The sequence below is a fragment of the Panthera uncia genome, assembly GCF_023721935.1.
Source record: "Panthera uncia isolate 11264 chromosome A1 unlocalized genomic scaffold, Puncia_PCG_1.0 HiC_scaffold_17, whole genome shotgun sequence".
Lineage (NCBI taxonomy): Eukaryota > Metazoa > Chordata > Mammalia > Carnivora > Felidae > Panthera > Panthera uncia.
In genome coordinates this window covers 88,751,941-88,774,096 of record NW_026057577.1, presented here as the reverse complement: position 1 = coordinate 88,774,096, position 22,156 = coordinate 88,751,941, and the positions used below count along the sequence as shown (strand labels likewise).

Sequence of the window (22,156 nt, the reverse complement as noted above, 5' to 3'; positions counted from 1 at the left end):
GTGTATGCAGATCCCTCTATCCTCCAACTTTTCTTCTTCAAAACTGTTTTTTCTCCTCTGAATCGTATTAGAATCAGCTAGTTAGTCTACAAAACAAAGCCTGCCAGGATTAGGGCTGCATTGACTCTATATAAATCAATTTGCAGAGAACTGACATCATAATAATACTGAATCTTTGAATTCATGAATATAGTTTATTTCTCCATTTATTTACGTCTTCTTTAATTTCTCTGAAATTTTACACTGTTTAAAGTTTTCAGTGTACAGGTCTTGCACATATTTAGTTGAATTTATCCCTTAGTATTTCATATCTATTGATGCTACTATATGTGATTTATTTACATTTTCAATTTCAATTGCTTATTGCTACTATATATAAATACAATTAAAGCTTTTTATTGAAATATAATTCACATACCATAATATTCACATACCATAATATACCATAATATTCACCCTTTTAAAGAATATAGTTCAGTGGTTTTAGTATATTCACAAGGTGGTGCAGTCATTATCACTATCTAATTCCATAACATCTACATCACTCCAAAAAGAAGCTCTATACTCAGGGTGCCTGGGTAGCTCAGTCAGTTAAGCATCTGACTCGATCTCAGCTCAGGTCTTGATATTGGGGTTTTGAGTTCAAGCCCATGTTGAGTTTTGCACTGGTCATGGAGCCTACATAAAAAAAAAAAGAAACTCCATACTTATTCCACCCCATTTCCACCCTCCCAGCCCCTGGCAACTACTAATCTGCTTCTATTTCTATGAATTAATTATTTCCATAGAATTAATTTTTATGTAATGACCTTATATCATGAGACCTTGCTAAACTCACTTATTAAAGTGTTTTTGTAGATTCTTCTGGATTTTCTACATATATGTTCATGTTGTCTGAATGACTGGATATACAAACAGACAAAAGCCAGACCATATATAACAACAGAACTCTGACCCACAACCCCTGCAGCAACCACTCTAGGAAGCCAAATTACAACCTCTGAAGCAATCAACCCAGAATGGTCAGAACTCGATCAGTGACAGCCAACTTCCCTATTTCTTTTATCTTGCTTCTAACTCAAGACCAACGAGAAAAAGATAAATATGCTCCCCAAACCATCACATAAGATGCCGACTTCTAGTTAACCCATCTCTAGCTTCCCCATGCCAAGAGCCTTCAATCAGTGCATGCTGAAAGCTTTCCCTTTTTTTCATTAGAAAACTTTCCTGGCCCCTGTCTGACTCTTAGTCTCTCCCAAAGCCAAGTGTTTGTGGCTACCTGCTATAACAAATTCTGAATAAATAGCCTATTTTCACTTGAGTGGTCTTCATTTGTGAATTAAGACAGTTTTACTTCTTTTTTTTTGCTTGCTTGTTTACACTAGGACAATTTTAACCCTCCATTACCCTATCCTGCAGTAACATCCACTACTGGCTTTATATGGATTTAAACTGCATTTGCCAAGAACTGTGAACATTCAGAATCTTTACATGAAGTCACATGGTTGATACAGGCACATACACATCTTCCAACACTAACAGAATACATATACAACACGTACCAAATGGTCTTGATGGATAAATTTGCTTCATCAGATATTCATATTTAGTAAAATTCACAGTTAATGCAGAATTTCATTTTCTTAATTTGTATCTTTATTACACATTTTTTCTAAGATTTTAATTATTTAAAAAAACCACTCATTTATTCAAGGTTGTAATTTGCAGGGCAATAAACAATGGGTTCTAACTTTCTTAAAGGTGTCTATAGCAATTTAAAATACCAGGAGTCTTCTTTTCTATTTGTAGCACCTGATTTAAGACCCTTATAAAAACAAAGTTTAAATTCATTTAGTGCATTCATTAAAATTCATTGTCACTGTTTCTCTTGAGAAAGACTCATTTCAATTGTTATTTCCCAGACTACCTATATATATAGAGACAGCATGGGTGTATATTCTTTTCAGTTGGGTAGAATTTTACTCTCAGAATTTATAGCTAGAACAAGAACTTGCAGCATCTTTGAATGGTCTTTCACTCAAAACAATGGTGATAATAATGCATAAAACAGATTTGGGATCCGACCCCCTACTTAACATCATCAAACATGTTTCCAAAGTACCCTTGGAAAATATTTAAAAATATCTGAAAATTCTACCATATGGTACACCATCATTCTCTAACCATTTCCCAATTGTTCATTTATATCAGTTGCAATTTCTTTATAAGTAACATTGTGATGAACACCCTCACCCACAGTTCTAAGCAAGAATGATTCTATCTTTAGGATAATGTCAACTAAGTGGCTTACTGGGTTAGACTACAGATGGTTTTAAGGCTTTAGTATACTTTACCAAATAATCTCCAGAACTGAACAACTCCTACCAACGTTAAGTTAATGTGACCACCAAGTGGACTTGTTTGGTAACAATGAGGCAAATTCAACCACAAATCTATTAGATGCCCAAGCATCTCAAAACTATCACACCAAAGAAGCAAGGAGATAATCATTAATGGTGATGAAGCCAAAATTCAAATTCTTTAAAACATTACTCAGCTTTAAATCATGATTTAATTAAATCATGACTATTTTTAAGAAAATTAACTCATTAAATCATGATTATTTTAAGGTAGTAAACAGAAAGGCTTTGCACAAAAAAAAATCGAATGTTTTTCAAAAATAAAAAGTTAAAAAGAGAAAGAGAAAAGTCAGTACCAAATGACCAAAAATTTTTATTTGACTAAATTCTGTTTCATGCATAAGCATGACAGTCTCCCCTGTTTATTAGACTTTGGCAATAAAAAAAAAAAAAAAAAAAAAAACAGATACAGAACAGATACAGAACAGAACGGTGAAAATGCCAAGGGTGAGGGTAGTCTACAGTTTTACTGTAGGATAAATATACATTTTTTTAAAAGGCCTCTCTCCCTTTGGCCATATCAACTCTCAGTTCAAATCATTAAATAGAGAGAAATTTCTTTTTTTTTCGTTTTTTAAAAATGTTTATTTATTTTTGAGACAGAGAGAGACAGAGCATGAACGGGGGAGGGTCAGAGAGAGAGGGAGACACAGAATCCAAAGCAGGCTCCAGGCTCCCAGCTGTCAGCACAGAGCCCGACGTGGGGCTCGAACTCACAGACCGTGAGATCATTACCTGAGCTGAAGTCAGACGCTTAACCGACTGAGCCACCCAGGCGCCCCTAGAAAGAAATTTTCAAAATCACTTCTTTACTTCTCCAACATCTTTGATGCTATCATCATCCACCTCTGGCCATTTTTCCTGAATGACATCAATTATGTCATCTGTAAAGTCTCCCTGAATGATGATTTCATCCTCTCCTGTTACTGAGGCACCACAGGAGACTTTTTGAGCAAAATATCTTTGTGCTTCTTTTAGATCAATTTCACAGTTGCAAGGCCACATACTCTTGTTACCTATTTCTTCTTTGCTCTGGGAATTTTGGCTATCATAACCTTTTGTGGTACAGTCTTCTTTTTTTGCTCTATTTGACCCCTTCCACCTCTCTTCTGCTTTTCTTCTTTTCTTCTTCCCCTGCTGTGCCTTGACCCTCACTACCTCCAGCTTCTTGTTTGGGCGAATTTTCTACAGTAAGTTTTGCAAACTCACTTGGAAAATTCTTCTCTAACCACTGTCGACATTTAGCGACATCAGGCATATATTCACAGTACTCTGTTAGTAATGAACAGACTCCACAGTAGAGGACTCAAAGTGGGTAGTCTTCATGTAACTTGGTATTGCCCCTCGGCTCTCCTTTGCAATCATGCCCACTGGATTCAGAAATATCAGCAGCCATCTCACAAAATGCCAGCTGAAGCGATATATGCAACTCCTCTTCCCCGACCAGGGCCACCTGAAAGCCCGTCTCAAGGCAGTTTTACTTCTTTATTTCCAATCTGCAACCTTTTTATTTTTCTTTGCCTTGCTTTATTACTCTGGATAGGACCTCAAGTATAATGCTTAACAAAAGTGGTGAAAGCAGGCATCTTTACCTGGTTCCTCCTCTTAAAATATTAAGGTATTAAAAAATTTTTTTTAATGATTTATTTTTGAGAGAGAGAGAGAGAGAATGTAAGCAGGGGAGGGGCAGAGAAAGGTGAAGGCAGAGAATCTGAAGCAGGCTCCAGGCTCTGAGCTGTCAGCACAGAGCCGGATGGCGAGGCTCAAACCCATGAACCGAGAGAGCATGACCTGAACCTAAGCTAGATGTTCAACTGGCTGAGCCATCCAAGCACTCCAAAATATTAAGGTATTTTTTTTAACTTTTTTTTTTTTGAGAGAGAGAGGGAGCACGAGCATACACATGAGCAAGGGAGAGGGTCAGAGGGAAAGAGAGAGAAAACCTTAAGCACGTTCCATGACCAGAGCAGAGCCTGACTTGGTGTTCCATCTCATGACCATGAGACCATGACCTGAGCCAAAACCAAGAGTTGGACACTTAATGGACTGAGCCACCCAGGTGCCCCTAAGGTATTTTTAATTAAATTAAATTAAATTAAATTAAATTGTTATAGTATTTATATATATTTAAAAGTATGGGATAATAGTTCGATTTTTAAATATCAATATATGCAGTATGCTAATAAATCTTTTATAATGATTTAAATTTATGATGAAAAGTTTAAATGTCAATTAAAAATTGAGCAAGGAGTTACATAGATGTTCAAAATTCTTTTATAGGGCAATGAGCAAAGTTTGAAGCAGGCTCCAGTAAAGGCCATCACTGAATCTGGGGGAGTTGGACAATGTCCAAGTTTGTTAGCAGAGGCTGACCAAGATTACTGGGGTCCAACCTCAGTTGGCAAGGAGTTGTCTTCCATTATGCAGAATGAGGATGCAGAGTCAGAAATTGAAGAGGTACTAAAAATAAATAAAATTACATTTTATGCACACCTGAGATTATGAATGAAATTTAAATTCACATTACGATTATAATAATTATTATAATGATAATTAGCACAGAGCCTTCTAAAACAGATGCAGTGCTTTGAAAACCTCCTGCTGGTGGGGAAAATCATAAATAAGAAAGAATCTTTCTTTAGTTGGCACAATTCCTTCTCTCCCTGGGCATCACCTTACTAACTAGAACTGAAGAGCCATATCTGCAATGCTAATACCTGGCCCTGGGGAAAGGCCTACAGTTACCCATCTTGCCTGTTTACCATTTCTAACTTCCCAAACAAAAAGCTGCCCAAGTGTCAGCAGCAGCTCCCATTAACCAAAAAGCAAGGGTCTCCTAAAGAGAAGAGCAATGGACACAGGTGGGCACCAACTTAGTTGGAAGTCATATCTGCCTACCAGTTGCAGAAATCCACCTGAAACAGTCAGGGACAAAGCAGCATGTGTCCAGTCCTGATCTTCCCCCAGGAAAATATATCTTATCAAAATAAGGCACATTCTGCACACTTGAAGCACTGGGTAGACTCCCTCAGCCCCCAGGGAGCTGGAGAAGGGATTTGGAACAAAATCCAAGAACCCTCCAGAATACCCAGGGGATCCAGATCCTGGAACTGCTCAAGCATGGAACTGGGCCAGAGGAGATGCTGTTCAGTTATAAAAACTGACTCTTTCAGCATCTTAGTCCTTCCCCTGGTTGGAAGCATCCCAGACTGTGCATTTCCAACCCTGACAAAAAGCAGTGTTGGGGGTGGGGGGGACTATACCCCCTAACTAACTCTGCATTGGCTCCAGATTAGGCTGAGTAGTCTGCAGAGAAAAAAACTGAAGCAAAAGGTGAGAGCAACTTTAAGTTTCTCCAGCCCCAGAGACAGTGGATATGGGGAAATCAGAACAAGACATGGGCAACTGGTAAGGTAATCCTCCCCAGCTTTTGTCAAGCAACTGCAGTAAAAGAAATGTCAATAGAAGCACCTAAAAGAGGCAAAGCATTGCAGTGCCCATGGTAATAATACGGTTGTCCCCAGTTCTCATTCTAGATACTAAAGAATATATCCCATCCAGCAACAAGTCCAAATTCTTTCCTGGCAACAAGATGTGATATACAGGGGCATCTGGGTGGCTCAGTAGGTTAAGTGTCCAACTTTGGCTCAGGTCATGATCTCACAGCTTGTGAATTCGAGCCCTGCATCAGGCTCTGTGCTGATAGCTCAGAGCCTAGAGCCTGCTTGGGACTCTATGTCTCCCTCTCTCGCTGCCCCTCCCCTGCTTATGCTCTGCCTGTCTCTCTCTCTCTCTCTCTCTCTCAAAAATAAGTATTAAAAAAAAAGATGTAATAGATTCAGCACTCACAATAGGCTAAAAGGGTACGTCAAAAATTAAGATGAATACTCAACCTAGAATGACAAAACACTTGAGGAAAACTAACATCAAAAATCACACACACACACACACACACACACACACACACACACACACATCCCACAAAAGAGAGAAGTAACACCTAAGAAAATAGCATAGACCAAACAGAAGATGACTTGGTTCTTCTCTCCTCTGAGTGAGGGGGAAGAAACTGGCTCCGGGTGTCTTACACCTAGGCCCCAGCTTTGAAATTCGCAAGCCAAGAATTTGCCTCTTTTGTATTCTGGTTCTATTGGGACAACCTCCCTTAAGGCAGAGGATGACTCAGAGTCTAGTCATCTGAATAGAGAGTTACATACTGGATGAAAACACATGGGTTTAAAGATCAAAATATTTTCCCAGCACACCAAACAAAAGATTATGTTATGTATGTTACAATGTTAATGTAACAAACAGTAGAATTCAAGAGGAAAGCACTAAAAGAGACAAGTAGTAGTGTTTCATATCAATAAAAGAACAATTAACAAAAAAGTATTGCATTTTTATGTATCTCACATCAGAGTTTATGAATATATAAAGCAAAATCTAATATAAATGTCAGACTTCCGAGTTAAGATGAATTTTCTCCCTTAATACCTAATGAAATGAGCATAAATGGTATACACGCACGTCATCAACATTAGCCAAACTAGACTGGTGGCCAAGAAAATAACCTGAAGAGTCTGAAGCAAATGGAGAGATCCAACTTAGCTTAGCTCCCAGTAGCATTCCTGGTGAATTAATAAGATCCTGAAGACTCTTGCTAATGCCATCAAACCCGCAGTGATCCAACTCGAATAATAATCCATATCTCTTACCTCTTCTAAGAAGTAGCACCTATGGCTCCTAGAGAAGAATGGGGAAGGTAAATAATGGGACTGACTCTCAAACAAAAGGGAAAATTTCAGAACTACCCACTGAACTGGGAGAATGTCCCAAAAAAGAGGAAATCCAAATGGATGATAAACTTTGACAAGATTGCTTTAAATAAAGCCCGCTGATCAAAGGCCTCCAGGAAAATATCTGAAAGGGCGGGCCTACGCCAGCCGACTCCATCTTGTTCTGTGTCCTTCACCTTGACCACACCTCCTCCCCTTGAGTAACACCCCCCTCACCTGCCTAACAGGACTCGGACCCTTCCCCAGGACCCTTCCCCAGCCAATCAGCTGAGGCCATAGCCATTACCTCACCAACTGCCCCTAGGCCCCAATAAAACCTTTGTCCTTTTGAAACTCGCTCTCTTTCCCTGGTATCTCACCGCTGCGTCGGTGCAGGTAGGGGATTGAGCTCGAGCTAGCTCGAATAAAGGCTCTTTGCTTTTGCATCAGACTCGGCTCCCTAGTGGTCTTTGGGGATCACAAATTCTGGGCATAACAATATCCATAATAAAAAAGTTAGATTTACCTTCCCACAGCAAGGGAGAAAGTACTCCAGAGGAACCTGTAGAGGCCTCAGCAAGAGAACCTCGGAAGGAGTTTCTCATATTATTTGGACTTGTACTAGATTATTCCCTGAAAAGTCAAAGAAGTAAGGACCAGTTATGGATTGGAGGTTGTCAAAAAGTTGGGGCAATTTAGTGGCTGGATAGCTGAACAATTTTTATCTGGAAGTAGGAGGATTAAAGCAAGGCACCTGTTGTCATTGGTAAAGGAGCAGCTGTCACTCAGTTAAGTCAGAAGTAGAGGATATTTTATTGTTTTTATGTCTTGTTCTAGAAATGGTCACAGAGTAGCCTTGTGTACCTCTTACTTATAGTCTAGTGAGTTTGTTTATGTTCTTTTGAGAGCATCATGGCCTGGCTGCTAGCTGCCAGTAAGGAAGCTTTACACTTTCTCAAGATAATCTAGTGATGAGGTTCGTGAGCAAATGGCGAAGAAAGGATTCTTGAGACATCTTTGGTGTGAAAAAGTGATTTTATTAAATCACGGGGACAGGACCCGTGGGCAGAAAGAGCTGCACAACTGGGGCTGTGAGGAGTGAATGATTATATATTTTTAGGTTTGTGGAGGGAGGGAGATAGAAATAAAGTAAGTTTCTAAGGAATTGGGAAGCAAGGCTTTCAGGACCTTGAGGGGCTGGCTGTTAAGATAAGGTTACTTTTAGTCTTTAATAAAAACAAAAACATTAAGGCACTAAGGCAGCCATGACTTGCTTGAGGAAGGTCACGTTCTGTATGTTTCAAGTGTCTATCAGTGAGCTGCAAGCTGTAAGGAGATTTAATTTAAGCTGCATTTCTCTTGCCTTTGTTTTCCTCATCACTAGTAGTAAGGTAAATACAAATTATAGCAACAAATATCTTTTTTCATGCATGAGATTGACAAAAATAAAAAAAGTGATAATATCTGGTGCTAAGGGAAATGTAAGGAACAGGTTTTCTCACACATTATATAATATGAATTTTTGTAGCTTTTATTATTATTATTATGAATTTCAAACATATATAAAAGAAGACAATGGTATAATGAATTCCCATTATATCAGCTTCAGTCCACTTCTCTCCCTCTAGTAGAAATAAATTATTTCATCCATAAATATTTCAGTATGTATCTCTACCATTATCACACCTAAAAAATGCCCCCATTCCTTAATTTAATGAATTATCTAGTCAGTGTTCAAATTTCCAGTTGTCTTATAAATATACTCAATTTTATAGTTTATTTGAATCAAGATCCAAATAAGGTCTACACACAGCTTTTTAAAGTAATATGGCATTATACATTAAAAACAAAAAATATATATACCCTCTGATCTAGGGATCTTAGTCCTAACAATCTAAGAATGAATCTGTGAGAATATTTTTTAATGTTTCTTTATTTTTGAGAGAGAGAGAGAGCAGGGGAGGGGCAGAGAAAGAGGGAGACAGAGAATCTGGAGCAGGCTCCACACGGTCAGTGCAGAGCCCAGTGCAGGGCTAGAATTCACAAACCGTGAGATCATGTCCTGAGCCAAAATCAAGAGTCAGACACTTAGCTGACTGAGCCACCTAGGTGCCCCAAGAATATTTATTGTGGCATTGTTTGTAATAACAAAAAACTTGAGAACTGGGGCACCTGGGTGGCTCAGTCAGTTGAGTCTCCGACTCTGGATTTTGGCTCAGATCATGATCTCACGGTTCATGAGATAGAGCCCCACGTCGGGCTCTGCCCTGATAGTGCAGAGCTGCTTGGGATTCTCCCTCTCCCTTCTCTCTGCCCCTCCCCCCCCCAAAAAAAATAAGTAAACTTAAAAACAAACTTGAAAACTTAAAAGTCCATCAATGGAGGAACCCTCTATTGATGAATAATGTGTACATCTATAATATAGCTAACTATGTTGCTATTAAAAAAATCAAGTTGATTTTTCCAGATGACATGATATTATACATGGAAAACCCGATAGACTCCACCAAAAGTTTGCTAGAACTGATACATGAATTCAGCAAAGTCACAGGATACAAAATTAATGTACAGAATCAGTTGCATTTTTATACACTAATAATGAAGCAACAGAAAGACAAATAAAGAAACTGATCCCATTCACAATTGCACCAAGAATCATAAAATACCTAGGAATAAACCTAACCAAAGATGCAAAAGATCTGTATGCTGAAAACTATAGAAAGCTTATGAAGGAAATTGAAGAAGACACAAAGAAATGGAAAAACATTCCATGCTCATGGATTGGAAGAATAAATATTGTTAAAATGTTGATACTACCCAAAGCAATCTACACATTCAATGCAATCCCAATCAAAATTACACCAGCATTTTTCTCGAAGCTAGAACAAGCAATCCTAAAATTTGTATGGAACCACAAAAGACCCCGAATAGCCAAAGAAATATTGAAGAAGAAGACTAAAGCGGGAGGCATCACAATCCCAGACTTTAGCCTCTACTACAAAGCTGTAATAATTAAGACAGCATGGTATTGGCACAAAAACAGACACATAGAGCAATGGAATAGAATAGAGACTCCAGAATTGGACCCACAAATGTATGGCCAACTAATCTTTGACAAAGCAGGAAAGAATATACGATGGAAAAAAGACAGTCTCTTTAACAAATGGTGCTAGGAGAACTGGACAGCAACATGCAGAAGAATGAAACTAGACCACTTTCTTACACCATTCACAAAAATAAACTCAAAATGGATTAAGACCTGAATGTGAGAGAGGAAACCATCAAAACCCTAGAGGAGAAAGCAGGAAAAAAACCTCTCTGACCTCAGCCGCAACAATTTCTTACTTGACACATCTCCAAAGGCAAGGGAATTAAAAGCAAAAATGAACTACTGGGACCTTATGAAGAAAAAACCTTCTGCACTGCAAAGGAAACAATCAGCAAAACTAAAAGGCAACCAACGGAATGGGAAAAGATATTTGCAAACAACATATCGGACAAAGGGCTAGTATCCAAAATCCATAAAGAACTCACCAAACTCCACACCCGAAAAACAAATAGCCCAGTGAAGAAATGGGCAGAAAACATGAATCGACACTTCTCTAAAGAAGACATCCAGATGGCCAACAGGCACATGAAAAGATGCTCAACATCACTCCTCATCAGGGAAATACAAATCAAAACCACACTGAGATACCACCTCACACCAGTCAGAGTGGCTAAAATCAGGAGACTATAGATGCTGGAGAGGATATGGAGAAACAGGAATGCTCTTGCACTGTTGGTGGGAATGCAAACTGGTGCAGCCACTCTGGAAAACAGTGTGGAGGTTCCTCAAAAAATTAAAAATAGACCTACCCTATGACCCAGCAATAGCATTGCTAGGAATTTACCCAAAGGATACAGGAGTGCTGATGCATAGGGCACTTGTACCCCAATGTTTATAGCAGCACTCTCAACAATAGCCAAATTATGGAAAGAGCCTAAATGTCCATCAGCTGATGAATGGATAAAGAAATTGTGGTTTATATATACAATGGAATACTACTTGGCAATGAGAAAGAATAAAATATGGCCTTTTGTAGCAACGTGGATGGAACTGGAGAGTGTGATGCTAAGTGAAATAAGTCATACAGAGAAAGACAGATACCATATGTTTTCACTCTTACGTGGATCCTGAGAAACTTAACAGAAGACCATGGGAGAGGGGAAGGGAAGAAAAAAAAGAGAGAGAGGGAGGGAGGCAAACCATCAGAGACTCTTAAAAACTGAGAATAAACTAAGGGTTGGTGGTGGGTAGGCGGGAGGGGAAAGTGGGTGATGGGCATGGAGGAGGGCACCTGTTGGGATGAGCACTGGGTGTTGTATGGAAACCAATTTGACAATAAATTTCATGTTAAAAAAAAAAATCAAGTTGATCTGTCCGGCTGTCCTAATGAATTAAACAAGAAAGGATGTAACTGAGAAATAGATATAATTTATGACCATACTTCTGTAAAAGTAAATGACAATTAACAATCTTTTAATATATATTTTATATATTTATTTATATGTGTATGCATGTATCTATATCTTTGTAAATGCTTACATAGTTATGGAGAAAAATGTGTGGACTCACATACCTACGCAAACATTGGTTACATGATGGTGGTCAAGGGAAAATGCATGACGCAACAGAAAATCAGAATAAAAACAGATTGGGGTGCCTGGGTGGCTCAGTCGGTTAAGCATCTGACTTTGGCTCAGGTCACAAACTCCCCATTCATGTTTGAGCCCTGCGTCAGGCTCTGTGCTGACAGCTCAGAGCCTGGAGCCTGCTTTGGATTCTGTGTCTCCCGCTCTCTCTGACCCTCCCCTGCTTGCACTCTGTCGTCTCTCTCTCAAAAATAAATAAACATTAAGAATAAAAACAGACAAACAAAATGGGAAAATAATTATGGTATATGTTAAATGAAATGTAAAATTCAAAACGCTAGCTATAACATTGTTGTAAGTATGTAAAACTGAATATACTTGTGGAGGTAACAAAGACAATAGAAAATTTAAATGGCAGATTTTTATCTTGGATTGTTTTCAAAAGAAAGGGTGTTTTCAAGGATTGTTTTCAAAAGAAAGGGTTTTGTTATCTTGGATTGTTTTCAAAAGGAGGGGTGCCTGAGTGACTCAGTTAAGCGTCTGACTTCGGCTCAGGTCATGATCTCTCATTTGTGAGCTGGAGCCCCACATCAGGCTCTGCACTGACAGCTCAAAACCTGGAGCCTGCTTCGGATTCTGTATCTCCCTCTCTCTCTGCCCCTTGCCTAATCATGTTCTCTCTTTCAATCTCTCTCTCTCTCTCTCTCAAAAATAAACATTAAAAAAAAAAGTAACGCTGGTAAAAAAAAAAAAAAAAAAAAAATAGATTAACATTATTAACATTATATGTGTGTATATATATATATTCATAATAAATGCATATTAGAACAAAAAATGAGAGCAAACCAATTTTTGCCTATTTGATTTTGTCTGTCAAAAATATGAATGCACAAAACGTCTGTTCAGGTAATAATATTGTACAAAGTGGTGAGAATAACTTCACTTCTTAACTTTGCAGATATCAAGGCAGACCTCATACTGCCCAAGTAATCCTGGAAAGCCTGGTTTAACGTAGTGTTACCTAATAACCCCTGTAAAACTAAGGTTGGCATTGTGGTCATTAATGCAATTTGGCCTGAACTGGTATCCTAGTCCAATTATAACTCCAATCAGAAATGTAAATTTCTTTGCTCTGTATTTTCTACTATACTACCTGCTAATGAAACAGTTATTAGGTACAAAGACAAGATTTATGCAATTCATCCTCCCCCAAATCACTTCCTAAATTATCCTAATTTAATGGATTGCTTTGTGCACAGCTTCTCTTGAACTCAGCTTGAACTCAGGTTCTTAAACTGAACCAGTCCTATAGGTAAGCTTATTCAAGTCTCCCACTACTTTCCTCCAATCAATTTAAATTCATAAATTACCTTAATGCCAAATGTTCCTTTAAACCATGTGCACCACCCAGATAATTGTAAACAGAAATGCAAAGCCAACATTAAAACTGCATGGCCATACAATGATTCAAAATGTGCGTATGATTATGTTTTAATACTATTATTTCACTTGAAAATGACATTTTTTCTTTTTTTCCTTCCAGAGAATTTGCAGACGCCCAGGAGGCACCAAATAGCAAAGGAGATTCAGGATTTTAAGAAACTTATTGATGAAAGCAGCTAGGATGATAACATCACCAATTAGCCTTTTAGTTCAATTCTAATTTAGAGCAGATTAGCCTTGCAATCAGGATCTCCTATTTAGTGCCTCTTTCTTTGCTCCCACTTCCTAACTTGGACTATTCCCCCATCAAACAATGCTATTTTGAATGTTTTGACAAGGAATTGGGCTTTAAACCAGCAATTCTACTTCTGGAAATCTAACTTAAAGACATATTTTATTCAGAGCATAAAGATGCAAGTACATGAAGCTTGAAACTGTAGTGTGATATTCTAAACATTCTAACTGTTCATTATTAGGTAATTAGTTGAATAAATTATCCAAGCAATGTAATTCCTTGCTCAATAAATGTTATCTATTCACACAAATTCTAGTGACAGTTATTAAAAAAGATGAACAGCCTAGGAGGAAAAAAATACAGTGAATGAATGAACAGTTTCAAGGAAAAACTACAAACAGCCAATGAACATTTCAAAACTATCTCAAATTCATTCATAATAAAGTAAATGCAAATCAGAACAAGATAACAATTTTAATTTATTTGATTGGCAACACCTAAAAAGCCTGATAACTAATGCTTGTGGAATTTTAGGAAACAAGCACTCTCAAACACTTTTGTTGTAATGGTATTTGGTGTAACCGTTCTGGATGATGATTTGGCGATTTCTACCAACATGTAAAACACATACACCCTGTAATCCAATCCCCAATGCTTAAGATTTTCTCTATGGATATGCTGGCAGGACTTGTTAAGATAAGTACAAAGATGATTTTTGCAACATTATTGATAATAGTAGAATCAAAACTGCATAATAAACAAGCAAAACCCTGGAAACAATCAGAATATCCATCACAGGGAACTAAGTAAATTATGGCACATCCTAACAAATGACTTTTTACGCAGCTGTTCAAAAGATACATTTACCTTGCAGTTAAGGAATGATCCCCCAAATACAACAAACAAAACAAAAAAGCAACATAAATAACTCTATATACTGATCTGTTTTGTATTTAAAAAAAAAAACACAAAAATTAGAAAGATAGAAATACATATATGTAAGTGATTTTGCATGTTTTGAAGGATTCACTAGAAATTAAAGGCATTTAGCCTTGGGAAGAATAAACTAGGAAAGTGTGGGTGGCTCTCAACTTTCACTTTTTATTTTGTAACTTTTTGTAGCACGAATTTCCTAATCTCACAGATGTGTTTTTAATTTTACAAACTGTTCAGTGTAGGCTATCAGGGTTGAGAGAATGTGATACACTTTTTTGTTTCTTTGTGCTTTTCTATTAAATAAGAAAACAATGTCATACTATTTTTAAAATATTATGAGCCACTGGGGCGCCTGGGTGGCGCAGTCGGTTAAGCGTCCGACTTCAGCCAGGTCACGATCTCGCGGTCCGTGAGTTCGAGCCCCGCGTCGGGCTCTGGGCTGATGGCTCGGAGCCTGGAGCCTGTTTCCGATTCTGTGTTTCCCTCTCTCTCTGCCCCTCCCCCATTCATGCTCTGTCTCTCTCTGTCCCAAAAATAAATTAAAAATGTTGAAAAAAAAAAATTTTAAAAAAAAAAAAAATATTATGACCCAGTAAAATGGATAATGTGAATCTATATCCACAGAAAACTTTAAGGACATATTTTTTTTTTAAGAAAGCCAATTGCAATACAATGTGCATAGTATGATCCTATTTGTCTAAAATTGTGTGGTTTGCACCTGTGAGTATTCACCATTCAGAGATGTCTAGAAAAGTTATCAAAGTGTGATGTGGTTGCACATTGTTTTATAACCATTCTAAATTGCTTTAATTTTCTCAAAATGAGGATGTATCATCCTTAAACATAGAGGAGAAAACACAATTTTTATAAAGATTTGGCCCTACTTGATATCTCAGCAAATTAGAAACAGGGATGGAAAAGGGGAAAAGATAAGAAAATTATTTAAATAAAGTTATGTATTTAGTAGGCAGCACTGAGGGCCTGCCTACTAAAGCAGTCCAGTGGAAAAGCTAGGAGTGACCTGAAACTGGGAGTTTATACCTGGAGTCCCTCAGGAAGGACAAAGTGTTCTCTAAGGCATGGGAGAAATCTGAGCTGGCTAGCTGTGGGATAACAAAAGCAGCTCTGTAGGCACTGACCCTGCCATATTGTGGGAGATGCAGGAGAGAAGCATCAAAGGAAAAGACTTCAAAAGGGAAGGGCTGGAGAAGGTGCAAGGCCTTAGGACATGTTTACGCAGCCATTAACATTGTCCAGGGCCTGACCCCCCTTCACACCTAACCCTTCCTAGTGTTGTAGACACCAATTAACTCAAAATTCAACCTTGGAAACCTAAACCATTAAATTGATTAACACACTTGCTTAGCTGACTTTATGCACGTAGTCGTTAGCAATTATCGTAACAAAAAGAAGCTCCATTCTAGAGTTGGGGCCTCATTCCTACTCAAGTATGAGGACTTTCACTTAACTGCATTTTGTTTGCGGACTCATCTTTTGCGACTCTGGCCATATTCCCTGAAACACCATATAATGAAAAAAAGAAAAATGAGAGAAAAACACAACTTTTTAAAAAATGTATATCCAGGGGCGCCTGGGTGGCTCAGTCGGTTAAGCGGCCGACTTCGGCTCAGGTCATGATCTCACGGTCTGTGAGTTCGAGCCCCACGTCGGGCTCTGTGCTGACAGCTCAGAGCCTGGAGCCTGTTTCGGATTCTGTGTCTCCCTCTCTCTCTGCCCCTTCCCTGCTCATGCTCTGTCTCTCTCTGTCTCAAAAATAAATAAAAACATTTAAAAATGTATATCCACACAAAAAAAATCTCCATTAATAAGGCAGAAAGTCCTACTGCTTAGAACATTTTTACTGCAAGTGATGGTTTCAAATCCCCATGCCAAGGCAGACATGTTCTTTGGCTAAAGCTAAAAATATATGTCATTTTGCTAAGTAAATATAAATCCAGGCAAATATACAGAAAAACTCTGGAGGAGAAAACACAAAACAATGAAGAGAGGAATTGGGATCAGGATAGTGGACGTGGTCAAAGGGGCCTCTGATGTTGTCCATAACGTTTTGATTTTTTAATAAAAGGAAAATATTCACATATATTTATTGTGGTAAAATATACATAAAATTTACTATTCTAACCATTTATAAGTGCAAAATACAATGGAATTAATATATAGTCACAATATTGTGCAGCCATCACCACTATCCATCTCTAGAACTTTTTCGTCTTCCCAACAGAAACTCTGTACCTATTGAATAACACCCATTCTCCCTTCCCCCCAGCCCCTGATAACTCCATTCTATTTTCTATTTCTATGAATTTGCCTAAGTAACTTATATAAGTAGACTCATACAATATTTGTCCTTTTGCGACTGGCTTGTTTCATTTAGCATGGTGTCCTCAAGTTTCCTCCATGTTATATCTTTTGTCATAATTTCCATCCTTTTTAAGTCTGAATAGAATTCTATTTTGATTATCCCTTCAACTGTCAATGGAACAGAGGTTATTTCTACCTGTGTCTCTATCATGAATACTGTTGCTATGAAGATACGTGGATAAGTATCTATTTGTGTCCCTGCTTTCAATGCTTTTGGGTAAAGGAATAGAATTTCTGGATCATATGGTAATTCTATGTCTAACTTTTTGAGGAACTGCCAAAATGTTGTCCACAGCAGCCGCACCATTTTACATTCCTACCACCAATGAGCAAGGGTTCCAATTTCTCCACATCCTCGCCAAAACTTGTTTTCCATTTTATTTTAATAACAGTCATCATAATGGGTGTGAAATGGTTTTGATTTGCATGTTCACATATTTTTTAATATGTAAGTTTTTAATTAAAAATTACTCTTGATCAATGAAACGAGAAGCTGGTTCTTTAAAAGAATTAACAAAATTGATAAACCACTAGCCAGTTTGATCAAAAAGAAAAAGGAAAGGACCCAAATAAATAAAATCAAGAATGAAAAAGGAGAGGCTACAACCAACACAGCAGAAATAAAAACAATAATTAGAGAATATTATGAGCAATTATACACCAATAAAATGGGTAATCTGGAAGAAATGGACAAATTCCTAGAAAAATATATACTACCAAAACTGAAACAGGAAGAAATAGAAAATTGGAACAGACCCATAACCAGTAAGGAAATCGAATTAATAATCAAAAGTCTACCAAAAAACAAGAGTCTAGGGCCACAGGGCTTTCCAGGGGAATTCTATCAAACATTTAAGGAAGAGTTAACACCTATTCTCTTGAAGCTATTCCAAAAAATAGAAATGGAAGGAAAATTTCCAAACTCTTTCTATGAAGCCAGCATTACCTTGATTCCAAAACCAGACAAAGACCCCACTAAAAAGGAGAACTATAAACCAGTTTCCCTGATGAACATGGATGTAAAAATCCTCAACAAGATATTAGCCAACCAGATCCAAGAATACATTAAAAAAATTATTCACCACGACCAAGCGGGATTTATGCCTGGGATGCAGGGCTGGTTCAATATCCACAAAACAATTAACGTGATTCATCACATCAATAAAAGAAAGGACAAGAACCACATGATCCTCTCAATAGATGCAGAGAAAGCATTTGACAAAATACAGCATCCTTTCTTGATAAAAACCCTCAAGAAAGTAGGGATAGAAGGAGCATACCTCGAGATCATAAAAGCCATATATGAATGACCCAACGCTAATATCATCCTCAATGGTGAAAAACTGACAGCTTTTCCCCTAAGGTCAGGAACAAGACAGGGATGTCCACTCTCGCCACTGTTATTCAACATAGTATTGGAAGTCAGCCTCAGCAATCAGACAACACAAAGAAATAAAAGGCATCCAAATAGGCCAGGAGGAGGTCAAATTTTCACTCTTCACAGATGACATGATACTCTATATGGAAAACCCAAAAGATTCCACCTAAAAACTGCTAGAATTGATTCATAAATTCAGCAAGTTTGCAGGATATAATATCAACGCACAGAAATCAATTGCATTCCTATACACCAACAATGAAGCAACAGAAAGAGAAATCAAGGAATCGATCCCATTTACAGTTGCACAAAAAACCATAAAATACCTAGGAATAAATTTAACTGAAGAGGTGAAAAATCTAGACACTGAAAACTATAGAAACCTTATGAAAGAAATTGAAGAAGACACCAAAAAATGGGAAAAGATTCCATGCTCCTGGATAGGAAGAACAAATATTGTTAAAATGTCAATATTACCCAAAGCAATCTACATATTCAATGCAATCCTTATCAAAGTAACACCAACATTCTTCACAGAGCCAGAACAAATAATCCTCAAATTTGTTTGGAACCAGAAAAGACCCCAAATAGCCAAAGCGACCTTGAAAAAGAAAACCAAGGCAGGAGGCATCACAATCCCAGACTTCAAGCTATACTACAAAGCTGTAATCATCAAGACAGTATGGTACTAGCACAAGAACAGACACTCAGATCAATGGAACACAATACAGAACACAGAAATGGACCCACAAACATATGGCCAACTAATCTTTGACAAAGCAGGAAAGAATATCCAATGGAATAAAGACAGTCTCTTCAGCAAATGGTGCTGGGAAAACTGGACAGAAACCTGCAGAAAGATGAACCTGGACCACTTTCTTACACCATACACAAAAATAAACTCAAAATGGATGAGAGACCTAAATGTAAGACAGGAAGCCATCAAAATCCTCAAGGAGAAAGCAGGCAAAAACCTCTTTGATCTGGCCAGAGCAACTTCTTACTCAACACGTCTCCAGAGGCAAGGGAAAGCAAAAATGAACTACTGGGACCTCATCAAAATAAAAAGTTTCTGCACAGCGAAGGAAACAATCAGCAAAACTAAAAGGCAACTGATAGAATGGGAGAAGATATTTGCAAATGATATATCAGATAAAGGGCTAGTGTTCAAAACCTATAAAGAACTTCTCAAACTCAACACCCAAAAAAACAAATAATCCAGTGAAGAAATGGGCAAAAGACATGAATAGACACTTCTCCAAAGAAGACATCCAGATGGCCAACCAACACATGAAAAAATACTCAACATCACTCATCATCAGGGAAATACAAATCAAAACCACATGAGATACAACCTCACACCTGTCAGAATGGCTACCATTAACAACTCAGGCAACAACAGATGTTGGTGAGGATGTGGAGAAAGAGGATCTCTTTTGCATTGTTGGTGGGAATGCAAGCTGGTGCAGCCACTCTGGAAAACAGTGTGGAGGTTCCTCAAAAAACTAAAAATAGAACTACCCTATGACCCAGCAATTGAACTACTAGGCATTTATCCAAGGGATACAGGTGTGCTGTTTCGAAGGGACATATGCACCCCCATGTTTATAGCAGCACTATCGACAATAGCCAAAGTATGTAAACAGCCCAAATGTCCATTGATGGATGAATGGATAAAGAAGAAGCGGTATATATATACAATGGAGTATTACTCAGCGATCAAAAAGAATGAAATCTTGCCATTTGCAACTATGTGGATGGAACTGGAGGGTATTATGGTAAGTGAAATTAGTCAGAGAAAGACAAAAATCATATGAATTCACTCATATAAGGACTTTAAGAGATAAAACAGATGAATATAAGGGAAGGGAAACAAAAACAATATAAAAACAGGGAGGGGGACAAAACAGAAGAGACTCATAAATATGGAGAACAAACTGAGGGTTACTGTGGGAGGTGGGATGGGCTAAACGGGTAAGGGGCATTAAGGAATCTACTCCTGAAATCATTGTTGCACTATATGCTAATTTGGATGTAAATTTTAAAAAATAAAATAAAATAAAAAAGTTTCAGTGCAGATTAGACTGACTGAATGAAGAACTTTCTTTTTTGAATCAGGATTATTGTAGATTGGTCATATACGTATGTTATTCAGAAGTTTTAAATACATAAGTGATCAGATTTGGCAAAAATAATCTACGCGAGATGTATGAGAGAGACTGCAGCAAACTCTTCTAGGCAACCCCCCAACTAAATAAATAAATAAACAAATAAACATTTTTTTTAAATACATATTTTTCAAAAGAAAGTAAGAGATTGAGATTTGTTTTCTTCATTCACAAAGTAGGACTGCTCAGCTCTGTGAGAACAGAGCCCATGACTCTCTTGCTTACTGTTTCATCCCCAGCCCCTAACAAGGTGTCTGACACCCCGTAGGCACTCAACACATCCTTCCATCCAAAACTAGAGTCCTCCTGTGAAACCCTTCATAAGCTGAAATGGCATAAAGCAAAGAAGCAATTTCCATTCATTTATATGGAATTTTTTGTGTTTCCAGACCCCAAAAATAACCTCTCTTAGGCTCTTCCCTTACCTTAGGACACATCTTGCTAACAGTTGCACAAAATAAACTGAGATACAGCACAGATGCTCACAGACACAGTTCAAAGCTACAGTGGCTCGCTGCTGAGATGCTGAGTGGAGATCCTGGTAAAGGAGCTGGGCAGGGCCACTCTCACTGCTTGGGGTGCAAGCTGCCACTCTTAGGGCTGGCTGCAAAATAAATGCTGGACACTGGTTTTGCTTTTTGCCTTTTTTCATAAGGGTGAAAATCCTCTTCAGATTTCTTTTGGTTAGCAAAAACAGATACTAATGTTAAGTCTTTCGTAAAAGCAAAGTGGTATAATGTGGAACTTTCAGAAAAGTGGGAGATACCTATACAGTAATCATTGGATGAATAAATGACTGCGTTAGCCTCTCCGTTTACAAGGGATTAATGTATTATTTAAGGGGAATAAGTCTATTAAGAAGTATCACCTTGAAAAATACACACACACGCACACACACACATATTATTCAGCCATAAAAAAAAGGAAATCCTTCTTGTTTGCAACAACGTGGATGGACCTTGAGGGCATTATGCTAAGGAAAATAATTCAGGAAAAGACAAATACTCTATGATCTCACTTATATGTGGAATCTAAAACATTAAACTTATAGAAACAAAGAGGAGGGTGGTGGTTGCCAGGGTTGGGAGGGGGTAAAGGGGAGCTATTAATCAAACAGTCCAAACTTTCAGTTTAAGATGAATAAGTTCTGGGCATCTAATGTATAGCATGATGACCATAGTTAATAATACTGTATTGTATACTTGAAAGTTGCTATGAGAGCAAAGCTTTAATGTTCTCACCATACCAACAACAAAACAGTAGTTATGTGAGGTAAAGATGTGTTAACCAACCTTATTGTGGTAAATATTTCACAACATATGTATGTATCAAAATATCACATTGTACTTCTTAAACTTACACAGTGTTATGTGTCAACTATATCTCAATAAATCTGGAAAAAAATAAGACAAATCTCCCAGAAAAAAAAAGAAAAGAAAAACACACAAAGATACTAGCTTGTGAAAAACTATGATTTTAGAAGCCTTGGGTAAACAGAGTATTTCAAGACAGATCCAGGATGACCAAGAAAACATAAGTGACACTACTTACAGTTTTAAGAAAAGCAACTTCAGGGCTGGTATTCTTCCATCTGGGTTTTCAGATAAGGACAAGGCATTTTTCAAATGTACTCTTATTACACAACCAGGGCCCCTGTGTTTCCTGACTTTCGGGCAGGACGGCTGATGAGAAAGATATATACAATCAGAACACCGTTGTACCCTTAAAGTCATATCACTATGCTTAAAAGTTAGTTACTAATATTAACCACTTTATCATAAATT

General features: G+C 37.8%; 1 long non-coding RNA gene and 1 pseudogene across 1 annotated transcript in view; both read right to left on the bottom strand.

The window, feature by feature from the left end:
• The window catches only part of LOC125934402 (uncharacterized), a 43,650-nt gene that overhangs the window by 17,074 nt on the left and 4,420 nt on the right, over window positions 1–22,156 (bottom strand). The window contains exon 2 of the long non-coding RNA XR_007461370.1: window positions 21,924–22,054. This is a non-coding gene — a long non-coding RNA (uncharacterized LOC125934402). The remainder of the gene's footprint in view (window positions 1–21,923; window positions 22,055–22,156) is intronic.
• On the bottom strand, window positions 2,999–3,907 carry LOC125934400 (density-regulated protein-like; annotated as a pseudogene).